The sequence below is a fragment of the Pongo abelii genome, chromosome 8 (genome assembly GCF_028885655.2).
Source record: "Pongo abelii isolate AG06213 chromosome 8, NHGRI_mPonAbe1-v2.0_pri, whole genome shotgun sequence".
NCBI lineage: Eukaryota > Metazoa > Chordata > Mammalia > Primates > Hominidae > Pongo > Pongo abelii.
The window spans coordinates 102,488,704-102,502,387 of NC_071993.2; the positions used below are offsets into that span (position 1 = coordinate 102,488,704).

The 13,684-nt window shown below is 49.9% G+C and overlaps 1 protein-coding gene across 17 annotated transcripts in view; it reads right to left on the reverse strand.

The window, feature by feature from the left end:
* The window catches only part of SORBS1 (sorbin and SH3 domain containing 1), a 251,763-nt gene extending 239,822 nt beyond the window's left edge, over positions 1-11,941 (reverse strand). For 14 of the 17 annotated variants that reach the window (XM_063727053.1, XM_063727050.1, XM_054521431.2 and 11 more), the window contains exon 1: positions 11,834-11,941. The gene's annotated coding sequence lies outside the window, so the exon portion shown is untranslated. 17 annotated transcript variants of the gene reach the window in all.
* Positions 11,942-13,684: the final 1,743 nt, after the last annotated feature.

A 13,684-nucleotide genomic window follows, 5' to 3' on the forward strand; every position in this document is an offset into this window, starting at 1 on the left:
AAAAAATAAATTAAAAAAAAAAACCTTAACATAAAGGAATTTACTGCACCCATGAAACAAGAATAGAATGTCATCTAAAAAAGAAAAGCAAGTATTCAGAGAACTAGGGAGCTCTTAGAAAGTAAAACATGCAAATATGTTTCATGTAAACACACGAAAGCACAGTTAAAAATGGAAAAGAGTTGAAGATAAAGCTGAAGATAGCTCTCTGAAAGACAAAAATATAATAAAATGAAAAAAGGAAATAAAATGTTTTAAAATTATAAACTTGCTCCAGGAAGTCCAACATTCAGCTAATAGGCATTCCAAAGACAAAACACAGAAAATGGAGAAAATGAAATTATTAAAAGATATCTACTTAAGAAAATTTCCCCAAACTGAAAGACGTCAATCTTCAGATCAAAAAGGCACACACCGGCGGGACGCAGTGGCTCACATCTGTAATCCCAGCATTTTGGGAGGCTGTGGTGGGTGGATCACCTAAGGTCTGGAATTTGAGACCAGCCTGGCCAACGTGGTGAAACCCCCATCTCTACTAACAATGAAAAATTAGCCGGGCGTGGTGGCACGCGCCTGTAATCCCAGATACTTGGGAGGCTAAGGCACGAGAATCGCTCGAACCCGGGAGGCGGAGGTTGCAGTGAGCTGAGATTGCACCACTGCACTCCAGCCTGGGCAACAGAGTGAGACTCCATCTCAAAAAAAAAAAAAAAAAAAAAAAAGGCACACACCAAAGACCCAAGCTAATCATTTTTAAAGCAAGGAGATTTCTTTTTTTTTTTTTTTTTTTTTTTTTTTTTTTTTTTTTTTAATACATTTAATGCTTGGTATTGTGAACATGCAGAAGAAAGAAAATAAGATTACAAAATGAAATAAGAGCTAGAATTAAAAGCCGACATACAGGAAATGTTCTCAACTGTGCAAGTGATTAACAGCCAGATGTTCCCCTACGATTCCAAACGTGAGTCCCCAGTGCGCAGTTCCAGCCCCAACTCTGCTGGAGTCTCAGAGAAAATGTAGAGTAACAAAAGCAGCCAAGACCTGTGTGGCGTCAGCGCTTATTTCTCCTTGAGTATTGTCTGGTGGATGTGAATCACTAAGAACACATGCATTCCTCAAGTTTTAGGAGATAAATAAGGTGGAAAAAAATAAATCTTAGGGATTTGCTTCAATTCTTTTTTTTTTTTTTTTTTAATTTATGAAGAATTTATTGATGATTCTTGGGTGTTTCTGGGAGAGGGGGATATGGCAGGGTCATAGGATAATAGTGGAGAGAAGGTCAGGAAATAAACACATGAACAAAGGTCTCTGGTTTTCCTAGGCAGAGGTCCCTGCGGCCTTCTGCAGTGTTTGTGCCCCTGAGTACTTGAGATTAGGGAGTGGTGATGACTCTTAAAGAGCATGCTGCCTTCAAGCATCTGTTTAACAAAGCACATCTTGCACCGCCCTTAATCCATTTAACCCTGAGTTGACACAGCATATGTTTCAGAGAGCAGGGGGCTGGGGGAAAGGCCATAGATCAACAGCATCCCAAGGCAGAAGAATTTCTCCTAGTCAGAACAAAATGGAGTCTCCTATGCCCACCTCTTTCTACACAGACACAGCAACAATCTGATCTCTCCTTCCTTTCCCCACACTTCCTCCTCTTCTCTTCAACAAAACCGCCATCATCCTCATGGCCCGCTCCCGATGGTCGCTGTCTCTTCGGAGCTGTTGGGTACACCTCCCAGACAGGGCAGCCGGGCAGAGGCGCTCCTCACCTCCCAGACAGGGCGGCCGGGCAGAGGCGCTCCTCGCTTCCCAGACGGGGCCGCCCGGGCAGAGACGCTCCTCGCTTCCCAGACGGGGCCGCCAGGGCAGAGACGCTCCTCACTTCCCAGACGGGGCCGCCCGGGCAGAGGCGCTCCTCACTTCCTCCCAGACCGGGTGGCAGCCGGGCAGAGGCGCTCCTCACCTCCCAGACGGGGCGGCCGGGCAGAGGCGCTCCTCACTTCCCAGACCGGGCGGCCGGGCAGAGGCGCTCCTCACTTCCCAGACGGGGCGGCCGGGCAGAGACGCTCCTCACTTCCTCCCAGACGGGGTGGCGGCCAGGCAGAGGCGCTCCTCACCTCCCAGACAGGGAGGCCGGGCAGAGGCGCTCCTCACTTCCCAGACGGGGTGGTGGCCAGGCAGAGGTGCTCCTCACTTCCCATATGGGGTGGCGGCCGGGCAGAGGCGCTCCTCACTTCCCAGATGGGGCAGCCGGGCAGAGGCGCTCCTCACTTCCTCCCAGACGGGGTGGCGGCCAGGCAGAGGCACTCCTCACCTCCCAGACGGGGCGGCCGGGCAGAGGTGCTCCTCATCTCCCAGATGGGGCAGCCGGGCATAGGTGCTCCTCACTTCCTCCCAGACGGGGTGGCAGCCGGGCAGAGGCACTCCTCACCTCCCAGACGGGGCGGCTGGGCAGAGGCGCTCCTCACTTCCCATACGGGGTGGCGGCCGGGCAGAGGCGCTCCTCACTTCCTCCCAGACGGGGTGGCAGCCAGACAGAGGCGCTCCTCACTTTCCAGACGGGGTGGCCGGGCAGAGGCGCTCCTCACTTCCCAGACGGGGTGGCCAGGCAGAGGCACTCCTCACCTCCCAGACGGGGTGGCAGCCGGGCAGAGGCACTCCTCACCTCCCAGACGGGGCGGCTGGGCAGAGGCGCTCCTCACTTCCCATACGGGGTGGCGGCCGGGCAGAGGCGCTCCTCACTTCCTCCCAGACGGGGTGGCGGCCAGACAGAGGCGCTCCTCACTTTCCAGACGGGGTGGCCGGGCAGAGGCGCTCCTCACTTCCCAGACGGGGTGGCCAGGCAGAGGCACTCCTCACCTCCCAGACGGGGCGGCCGGGCAGAGGCGCTCCTCACTTCCCATACGGGGTGGCAGCCGGGCAGAGGCGCTCCTCACTTCCCAGATGGGGCAGCCGGGCAGAGGAAGGAGATTTCAAATACAGGAAAAGAGAGAAGATCCCAAAAACTTTCAGTGAGAAATCAGGTTATCCATAAATGATCAGGAATCAGAATGGTATCCAAATTTTGATACCAATATTGGAACCTAGATGACAGTGGAATGATGCCTTCAAAATTCTAAGGGAAATGGCTTTCAACTTCAAATTCTAGATGAATCAAATCACCAATCAAATATGAATGTAGAATATGAACATTTTCAGACCTGTAAGCTTAAAGTGATCAACTTCCATAGACCCTCTCTCAGAAACTTGTGGAGGAATAAATCAACAAAGGAAACAGGATCCCACCCAGGATAAGGTGAGGGAATTCCCAGGATGAGTCATGCCACAGGCCTAGAGGTCAATGGGCAAGAACAAAGGAGAGAGAATGGAGGCCTATAGGAGGGAAGTCTCCAAGCAGGGCCGGCGGGGGGCGGCGGGGAACAGTAATAAAAGAAAAAGGAACAAGCGCAGGCACGGTGGCTCATGCCTGTAATCCTAGCACTTTGAGAAGTTGAGGAGGGAGGATTGTTTGAGGGCAGGAGTTAGAGACCAGCCTGGGCAATGTAGCAAAACCCCATCTCTACCAAAAAACTTTAAAAATTAGCTGGACATGGTGGTGCCTGTAGTCCTAGCTACTCAGGAGGCTGAGGCAGGAGGATCACTTGAGCCCAGGAGGTCAAGGCTGCAGTGAGCTACAATCGCACCTCTGCACTCTAGCCTGGAGGACAGAGCAAGGCCCTATCTCAATAAATAAATAAATAGGAACACATGTTATAAAACAAATGTCTTAAGATACTGTCAAATACTTTGAGAATTAGCAATAAGTACATAGAAACTAAGTAAATAGAAAATGTAAGATAATTATTAACTCAAAAAATGTACAAGAAAGAAAGTATTATAGTATACTATACGGCTCTGTCATGAACACTATTTACACAGCCAAAATAATGTAAGCACCAAATATCAATGTAATCAAAAACTGTGATATATCTATAATGAGAGGATAGGGAGAAAGGGAAGTATCGGGGGGCAGAGGAGAGGATCTAATCCATAGTAAGACATCAAGACATAACATCTAAAAGTAACCTCTAAGCTGGGCATGGTGGCTCACACCTGTAATCCCAGAACTTTAAGAGGCCCAGGTAGGAGGAGTGCTTGAGGCCAGGAGTTAAAGTCCACCCTGGCCTCAAGCAGGGTCTCAACATAGCAAGACCCTGTCTCTACAAAAAGAAAAATAAGGAAAAATAAAAATAATATCTAAAATGAACAATCAGAAAACAGCATTGTAAGCAGGTAACAATAAATATGATAGTAATATCGGGAGAAACAGCTCAGTGCATTAGAAGTAACTGTTGTAAACAGAGTAACAGCAGCCCCTCAAGGATGTCTATATCCTAACTGCCATGCCTGGCTAATTCTTTGTATTTTTTGCAGAGATAAGGTTTTACTATGTTGGCCAGGCTGATCTTGAACTCCTGGCCTCAAGTGATTCGCCAGCCTCAGCCTCCCAAACTGCTAGGATTACAGGCATGAGCCACTGCGCCCAGCCAGCCTTTATATTTTTCTAGTAGTATTGACTTTTTTTTTTTTTTGAGAGGGAGTCTGGCTCTGTTGCCCAGGCTGGAGTGCAGTGGCACAATCTCAGCTCGCTGCAACTTCCGCCTCCCTGGTTCAAGTGATTCTCCTGCTTCAGCCTCCAGATTAACTGGGATTACAGGCGCCCGCCACCATGCCTGGCTAATTTTTCTATTTTTTTAGTAGAGACAGGGTTTTGCCATGTTGGCCAGGCTGGTCTCAAACTCCTGACCTCAGGTGATCTGCCCACCTCAGCCTCCCAAAGTGCTGGGATTACAGGCGTGAGCCACCACACCCAGCCTATTTGTCTTTCAAAACTCTGTGTGGGGCGGGGGTGCACAGTGGCTCAGGCCTGTAATCCCAGCACTTAGGGAGGCCAAGACAGGCAGATCACTTGAGGTCAGGAGTTCGAGACCAGCCTGGCCAACATTGTGAAACCCTGTCTCTACTAATAATAAAAAAATTAGCTGGGGGTGGTGGTGGTCTCCTGTAGTCCCAGATACTAGGGAGGCTGAGGCAGGAGAATTGCTTGAACCCAGGAGGCGGAGGTTGCAGTGAGCTGAGATCGTGCCACTGCACTCCAGCCTAAGCGACAGAGGGAGACTCTGTCTCAAAACAAAAAAGAAACTCTCTGTGTACACACACACACACACACACACACACACACACATATATATGCGAAAGTTTTATACAAATTAAAATTTAATTTAAAAAGAGAAGAAACACAGACTCACTCTATTCCCAGAACTCACAATATGGGGGAGGAAACAGACAAGGGAACCAGCAATATCAACAGAAGTAGAAAGCTGAACACAAGAAGAAAGGCATCTCTTTTTTTGTTTTTTTTTTTTGAGATGGAGTTTCGCTCTTGTTACCCAGGCTGGAGTGCAATGGCGCGATCTCGGCTCACTGTAACCTCTACCTTCCAGGTTCAAGTGACTCTCCTGCCTCAGCCTCCTGAGTAGCTGGGACTACAGGCATGCGCCAGCACACCCGGCTAATTTTTTGTATTTTTAGTAGAGACGGGGTTTCACCATGTTGGCCAAGCTGGTCATGAACTCCTGACCTCAGGTGATCCACCTGCCTCGGCCTCCCAAAGTGCTGGGATTACAGCTACCGCGCCCAGCTGAAAGGCATCTCTTTAAGACGTGAGGGGAGTCTGAGGGGAGAAGGCATCAGCCAGGAAACACAGAAAAAGGCCTTCTGGTGAGGGAACCAGTCCTGGTGGGGGGTGCAGGGGGGCCTGGCCTTTGGGGACATGGAGTAGGGAATGACTGGGCATCTGGTGGTTTGGCAGAGCCAGCAGGAAAGCATGGAGGGGTGGTTCTCAGCACCAGCAGGTTTGATGCCTACCCTACCCCTGGCTTCTCCAGTTGGGGTATGGGACTGATATGCATATTTAGGGAGGGCTGGGACAAATGAGGGCCCACGATAAACACATTTTCCTAGAACGTCAATTGTATTCAACAGTAAAGCAACTTAAATACTTTTATACTAAAACCAGCACACATATATTACAGAGAATACAAAACTAATGTGACAAGGTGACTTCTTGTTTGCAGGGCCCACTTTAGATACTAAAGTACTTGCTGACCACTGAGCATCAAAAGTCAATCCTCTCTGTAACTAATTAGAGTCAGAAGAAAATCATAAAGCGGTACAGCATCCATTCATCAAAGAATCCGGGAACTTTACACCAGCAACTGTTGGTGGATGCCCACCCTCCCAAGGTGAGCAGAAGACATACCTTGGGTCCCACTCAACACTAATCAGAAAGTTAATAAGCATCTCATTCTTTTCCAAAAGGGTCTGGGTCCTGCTACAGCCACTTAGGTTAGCTCAGCCTGAGGAAACAGAGAAAACAATGATGCTAATTCTTCCTAGATATACTCTCCAGGCCATAGCCTGCCAGCCCCTATTCTAAGCAGTACCGCAATCACTGAGAAGAGCCCCACCTCCACCATCAGCACCCCAACCCCTTACAGTACAGGCCTCTGTTACAGAATGCATTAAAGACACTTTTTCCATGGAAGGAAGTCTAGAAACAGGGTACATCCCTTGAGAGAGGGTGTCCCTTGTGGTCCACAATACAAGGATGGAAACTTTTTTCTATTGTTGTGAAAACAGTAACCGCATGACAGAGACCTGGGAACTTTTTTTTCTATAAAAAGCCACTGCTGACCACAGAAGAAGCGCGGGGGGGGGGTAAATCAATGGAAGACCACACAGAAGTAAAAAGCAATTTAGTTGGATTTGGTTCATTTGCCTCTTTTTTGTTTTGTGTGTAAAACACATACACATTCAAAAAAGACTGAATTCAACTGATTTTATTTATTTATTTATTTATTTATTTATTTGGATGGAGTCTCACTTTGTCCCCCAGGCTGGAGTGCAGTGGTACAATCTCAGCTCACTGCAACCTCCACCTCCCAGGCTCAAGCAATTCTCTCTGCCTCAGCCTCCTGAGTAGCTGGGATTACAGGCACTCATCACCACACCCAGCTAATTTTTGTTTTTTGTTTTTTTTTTTGAGACGGAGTCTTGCTCTGTCGCCCAGGCTGGGGTACAGTGGTGCGATCTCAGCTCACTGCAAGCTCTGCCTCCCGGTTCATGCCATTCTCCTGTCTCAGCCTCCCTAGTAGCTGGAACCACAGGCACCCGCCACCACGCCCAGCTAATTTTTTGTATTTGTAGTAAAGGCAGGGTTTCACCATGTTGACCAGGCTGGTCTCGAACTCCTGACATCAGGTGATCCACCTGCTTTGGCCTCCCAAAGTGCTGGGATTAGAGGCATGAGCCACCTTGCCTGGCCCTCAACTGATTTGAAATGAAGAACAGAAAACATGAAATTTTAATGGCAATAGATTAAAAGAAACTACAAAGATATATTGTTGATAATAAAGAAAGAATGAGGGAGGAGGGCAAGGAGAAAGAGGTAAGAAAAAGAAATGGATAGTGGAGGGAGACGTAGGAAAAGAAGAATGGGAGACAGCAAGATTCAGGGACGGGCCCACATGCCTCACCGCACACAAAAAGGGGGAGCCACCAAAGGACCCACAGAGACACTTCCTAGGGCTTGAAGAGTTAGCCAAAGTCAATTACATTGTTCATGGCCAGCTGTTGGCTGTAGCTCCAGACCTTGAACTATTATCACCCTTTATCCTTGCCTTTGAATGGTTAGTGCTCTGGTCAACCACTGTTCACAGCTCTTTAGTTGCTCATTGAAACATTCTGAGGCTTAGCTTAGGTCACAAGCCAGAAGCTCCCCCAAATGAGCTACAATTCAGTAAATCATTCACTCCAAGTATCTCCTCTGAAAAGGGAGTATGCGAAACACCATCTCATAAAACATTCAAAGCACCGATGAAAATCCAAGGAGAAAATGCTGCTTGCACCGAAACGAAATCCATGGAAAAGTGTTTTGAGTTTTGCATTTACAAAAAAACCGGGACTTCAGCAGAACTGAGTCCCACCTCAGCATCAGCCAGCATCACCACTTGCACACCTGACTTCCCACATGTCCACATTCTGCATGCTCCCGTGGATCTAAAGGCCTCAGTTGGCCCTGAAACTAAGCAGCCTCCATGACACTGCAATCTGAGGGTCAACAGGAGCAATCCCAAGGAGATTCCAAGTGAGGCTCAGGCTGAGAGGCTGAACTCTCAGTCCACCCCCTCGCCCCCCATCCTAGTCTACCAAACCTCTCCTCACTTCACCCCAAGGGCTGCAGAAGAGCTCCACTGTTTCAGAGACAATAGAGCCTCCCCCTTTCAAGCTCCATCGTTTTCTCCTCCAAGCTTGGTTTCTGTGTTTTTCCCTTCCCCACATAATCTGTCCCCAGCCTCCTACTTTCTCTTGTCTGTTTCTCCAATCTCTCTCTTCTTGTGCTCCTATTTCCTCCTCAGGTTTCCCTATTCCATCTTAGAATCATTTCTCTCAGAGGAAGAGGGGGTTTAACAGATACATATAGGCCAGGCACAGTGGCTCAAGCCTATAACCCCAGCATACTGGAAGGCCAATGCAGGCGGATCGCTTGAGTCCAGGAGTTTGAGACCAGCCTGGGCAACACTGCAAAACTCTGTCTCTACAAAAAGTACCAAAATTAGCTGGGTGTGGTAGTGCGTGCCTGTGGTCCCAGCTACTCGGGAGACTGAGGTAGGAGGACTGCCTGGGGGAGGTCAAGGCTGCAGTGAGCCATGATTGTGCCACTGCACTCCAGCCTGGGTGACAGGTGAGACCCTGTCTCAAAACAACCACCACCACCAAAAAACAAAACAAAACAAAAAAACCCAGATACATCTGGAAACAAGATCTACAATCTATCCACCCGAGTTCCCACCGCAGCTCCACATCTGGCTAGCTGTGCGACCTTGGAAAAATGGCCAAACCACCCAACCCCTCAAATTCCTCAGTTTGGCGGGGGAGGGGGCGGAACATGGCAATCACAGAGGTCTTTTATAACTCTCATCTTCTAGACAGGTAAACATTCACCTGTATAAACATAAATAAACCAGCAAGTTAAACATCCACAGGGAAAGAGAACAAATTACAGAAACTCCCTTTCCTCAGCAATCTATCATCCCATCCTCATCTCCCACAGACAACCACTCACTCTGGGGTCTGTGCCTCTCACTCTGAGCCATTCTAGCTCTGAATTATTTACGTACTTACAGTAAAACCTCACAAATCACACTAATCAAGGAAAAGGTAGATGTGAATCCAACAGAAGCCTGCGTCCTAGAATGCTTCTTCCATGCCATTGTGCAATACTTTGAATTTATTATCAGTTTAGCAAACAGGAAAGAACCTGAAAATGCCATCACAAACTGTGACTCTAAGAACAGTGGAGTTGTCAGGAACTCTGGAAGACCCTCTGCCCTATCATCCTCCACTTCACCAGCAAGGACACAGGCCCAGAGAGCAGAAGCCATTAGCCCAAAGCCCAAAGATTGGTGGCCAGGACCAAAGCTAGCTCTCCTGCCTCTGGTCCAGAGCTCCTCCATCAAAGCTTTTTGAGACCGCCCATGCCTTTCTCCTAGAGACAGGACAAATCCTAAATTACCATAGAGTGCCCTCTACAGCAAATCTATCTCCACATCCAGGGAGGGGTCTGGAGATAAGTTTGGATGACCTGATCATTATCAATGCTGCACAATAAAAACTTTCTTTCCTGGCCCTGCCCTTTCATTCTTTGCAAAGAAAACCCTAGACTCTGCTATCTGTATTGAACTCTATTTTAGAGAAGGGGAAAGAGGGGAACAGCTGAACACTGCTTTGTTCTGCCAGGAAGAATCTGCTCATCCTTTCCCATAACTCCTACCCGCTCCCCAATATGCCCAATCTCTTCCGAAAAGTTTACAGAAACTCTCCAACTACAACAAATGAAAGCAGCTAGGAGAAGGAAAAGGTCAACAAGGTGGGTGTCCTCCACAAGATGACAATACCCTCCCAACTCTTTACCCCACAGGGTAGACAACACTTCATTTCAGTTGCTAATTCCCTGCAGGGAAGTCGCCAAAGGAGTGGTCTCAGGGCCCTCCAGCTGAGAAATGTGCTCTCTGCAACCCCTGGAGAACCAACCCTTTCCTAACCATCTGCTCCAACAGTGCCTTGGACAAAAGTGCCAACAGACCAACCCTTCCCTTCTTTCCCCTCAGGCCGAGAAAGAGACATCAGAGCTTGGTTGGCAAGGGGCTATTTAAGGCAGCATCCAGAGGGCGGGGCAGAAAACTGCTGGAGGCATCCTCCTCCTCCACCCCTCCCCCTCACAGCCCAAACACACGCCCCTCACTCTGTAGACAGCCATCTACCTCATCGGTGTCTGAAGGCTGTAGATATGTCCATCATCTGTTTTCTGTCATTGATGCTGCCGACCCCTCTGCTGTCCACCTCACTTTTAATCCAACCCTCCTCTCTTCGATCACCACCAAGATACCTTTCCAACCAAAAACACAGAATTGAATCTAAGCAGAGGAGCTCAAAACACAAGAAGAGTGAAGACAGCCAATCTATCCCCCGCCTCCACTTAAGAGCAAAAAAGGGCGCGGGGGGTTGGGCGGGGGGTTGTTGAGGGGAGAGATGGAGTCAGAGGCCTGACACGCCAGATAGGTTCCATGATGTCTCTAGATGAACCTCCCTCCTATTGACGGTGAAACCAATTCCAGCAATTTCAGCAGGTCGGCCCTGTGACAACAGGGACATCCCAACGCTCAGTATTTAAAACAAAAATCCAAAGGCTCGCCCAGAACATGCTGGGAAAAACCGAGGACTGAATAAAACGAGCCATGCTCAGTGGGATCCCTTCTGCTTTTATGTAGCAATGTAATAGCGTAATAAATTCTTGTCTGCCTGGAGAAAGCATGCACTGGTGAATTTCAAAGCCATCTTACGACAGCGGATGCATGGGGATGCAGAATTCGACAGCACATTCCCCCATGAAGGAAACATAATGACTTCAAGCCTCTTTCCCCTCTATCTTGAATGGCGCTACCATGTATCAAGGAAGCCACGTCGGAAAGCAGCGAGGTGGTAGCAGGGGATGCCCGAGGAATTCGGAGAAAGGAGTTGCTTGCTGTCCATGTCGGTGATGAGCTACCTAGCAAGATGCTGTCAGCCACTCGGGGAGAAGAAGGGGCACGGGCGGCACGGGCAGGCGCGGTGTCCCCGGCGCATACTAGTCCCCGTTCATTCAGGCGGGTCCGGCCAACCGCGTCGTCCTTGCGCCCCTCCCGCCGCCCTCTCCAGGGGATGCTGATGAATGAACACACCTGAGATGCCTCCATCCCGCCGCTCGCTCCCTCCGCCTTCCTCTGGCTGCTGCAGAGGTGCCCCTCCTCGGTAGTTTCACTTTACAGCACAAACCCATCCGGGCTTTGATGTCTCCTCCACCCACCCACATTGCAGCCACCCTGAGACGGGCGGACATTCTCTCCTAGCAGAGGCCATGATCGCACTACCCCCCACCCACCAAAAAAGGAAATTTAAAAACCCCCAACCCTGGAAGCCCCCAGATCCTCCGCACCCTGGGGAACTTTCCTTGAAAGACTGGGGATTCGCCGAGCAGGCAGGATGGACGGTTCGGCCGCGAGAGACCACCGCTTTCCCTGTGCCCATGGGGGGATGCTCTGGGGGAGGGGGTCCCCCAAGTCCCTCCAACAGCTGGCCCTTTAAATGCGCCTCCACCGAGCGCGGAACAAAGGCGCCGCCCGCGGGGGCCGGGCAGCGCACACCCTCGGCGCTGCCGCCGCCGAGCGGCCAAGCGCGGCCGGGCGGGCAAGCGCGGGCTTACCTTGCTGGTCGCCGGGCGGGCGGGCTGCGCGCGTCCGCCCCACTCGCACTACACGCTGCAGCTGGCCCCGCTCTGTTTTTCTGGGACTCAGCGCTGACTTCACCGACACTCCGCGGACAACCAATGGGCTGCGGTGCCCGCCCCCTCATTAGCATGCCTCTGGAACCGTCCACTCTGGCAGCGCCCGGCCAGCGGGCGGTGCCAGGGGGTGGGGCCGGGCCCGGCCGTGACAGGAAGGGGCGTGTGCGCGGATGGGAGGCGAGGAAGCGTCCGGCGCCCGGCTCCTGGCACTGTGAGCCCGCCGGCCTCCGCCGGTAACGGGCGCGCGGGCCTAGTAACCCTTTCCGTCCTGGCCGGGCCGGACGCTGGCCTGGCGCGCCTTCTGGTCCTTCAGAAGGGTCGCCCACGGGGAGCTTGGAAGGAACCTTAGACGTAAAATAACAGTGATAAGTTATTTAACCCCTGGGCCTCAGTTTACCCATCTGTAAAATGGCATAATAGTACCGATTTCGTAAAATCTAGTGAAGATTAACATAGTTAACATAGGTGATGCATTTAGATCAGTGCCTGGCCGTCGTGCTACATAAACGTTTGCTGTTGGCATTCGTGTGCTCTGTACCAGCCAGTGTGCTTAATGCTTCCCGGATATTTCCTCATTTGATCCTCTTAGCCTGATAAGAGAGGAACGATTACTAATCCATATTTTTCTAGTGAGAAAACTGAAAATAATTACTATTTTAATGCAGGAAAACTGAGGTGTAGTTTAAGTGGCTTGTCCGAGGTCACACAGCAAGTGGTGCAACCAGGATTTGAACCCAGGCTCTGAGATTTCACTCATGCAACACACATATATTTAGAGGCTCTGTGGCAGTGCTGGACCCCGGTGTTAACTGCAGAGAACAAGACAGGCAAGGCCTTTTCCCTTAGGAAGCTTCCATTTTGGTGGAGACAAGTAAATACATAAGATCCTCTGCAATGTGAAAAGTAGAGTGCATACAATGCAACAGCGTCATTGCAAGTGGGGGGAAGGCACTGTGTTAGATGGGGTTCAGAGCTAACCACTGTGCTATACCATTCTCCTGACCTCCTCTAGTCCCCCTCAGAGTTACAGAAAAGGAAACAGAGACAGGGATCAGAGTGGGGAAACTGCTGGCCCAAGGTCGCAGAGCCAGCAAATACTGGTCTGGAACTTGCTCCCTCCATGCCCAGCTTCCCACATCCCTAAAGATAAGACACTCGCCCATTGGGCTGAGCACAAATGATTTTTGTCAGCTGCCCTTGCAAGAATCTTCAGCCAGAGCACATTCCCGGTGAACAGGCTGTGGGTGGCAGGGTAAAGACTGGCCTTGATGACTGCACAGACTGATCGGAAACTCATGAGCAAAGATTCTTAGATGTCAGGGAACGGTGACAAGTCTTTGGTGACCACCTGGTGTCCTCTGCTGTGTATTAAAAAAAAAAAAAGAAGACTCCTAGCCGTCTGGAAGCTTACTCTATAAATGAGAAAACACTGGGGAACTACTCAACCTAGGGAGCCCCCAGCCCATGGCCTTCCCCTATCTGCACCTCATCCTGCAGCTTTTCAAAGAACACTTCCCCGGCTCTCCTATTTATTTGCTCCACAATCTGTGTAAGACAGGTCTCTCTGGGCTATAAAGTAATAAAACAGCTAGTATTTATTGAGCACATCTAGGCTGCTATGCACCGTACTATACTTGTGCTAAGAGCTATACATGTGTTAACTCACATCCACCACACGACCCCAGGTGGGAATAGTATCGTTATCCTGAGGTTATCCACAGAGGTGGAAAACAAAGGATAGAGAGACTAGTTACTTACCCAGCAAATTCA